This window comes from Austrofundulus limnaeus, unplaced genomic scaffold (assembly GCF_001266775.1).
Source record: "Austrofundulus limnaeus strain Quisiro unplaced genomic scaffold, Austrofundulus_limnaeus-1.0 Scaffold145, whole genome shotgun sequence".
NCBI lineage: Eukaryota > Metazoa > Chordata > Actinopteri > Cyprinodontiformes > Rivulidae > Austrofundulus > Austrofundulus limnaeus.
In genome coordinates this window covers 579,118-579,623 of record NW_013952547.1, presented here as the reverse complement: position 1 = coordinate 579,623, position 506 = coordinate 579,118, and positions in this window count along the sequence as shown.

Genomic DNA, 506 nt, shown 5'->3' with positions numbered 1-506 from the left:
GCGCAGAAACTACGGGTGTTTGTGTGTGAAGTTTAAACTACGGGTGTTTGTGTGTGAAGTTTAAACTACGGGTGTTTGTGTGTGAAGTTTAAACTACGGGTGTTTGTGTGTGAAGTTTAAACTAGAAACAAGAAATGACACTTTAAAGCTGCTTCACCGGAAACTTACAAACATAAGCTGAAATGATTCAGAATATATGACAGTAAGCACACAATACATTTATAAGTAAAACAAGAAATAAACAATTAAAATACATTCAAAACTTAAATACATGGGTGACAATTTCATTTTCTTTCATGCACTGAAAGAAAATGGAAAACAAAAAATGAAAACCACTCCTTTCATAGCAGCAAACACAATGGTTTTCATTATTGTAATATGTAGAAATAACAGGTGTGTCTGACATAATGTCACATACACTCTCAGACAAATAATTACAATCACAAGATGTGTTCTAAAAGTTATAATAGCTTATGACAAAACAACATACCTCAGAAGAAGAGGCG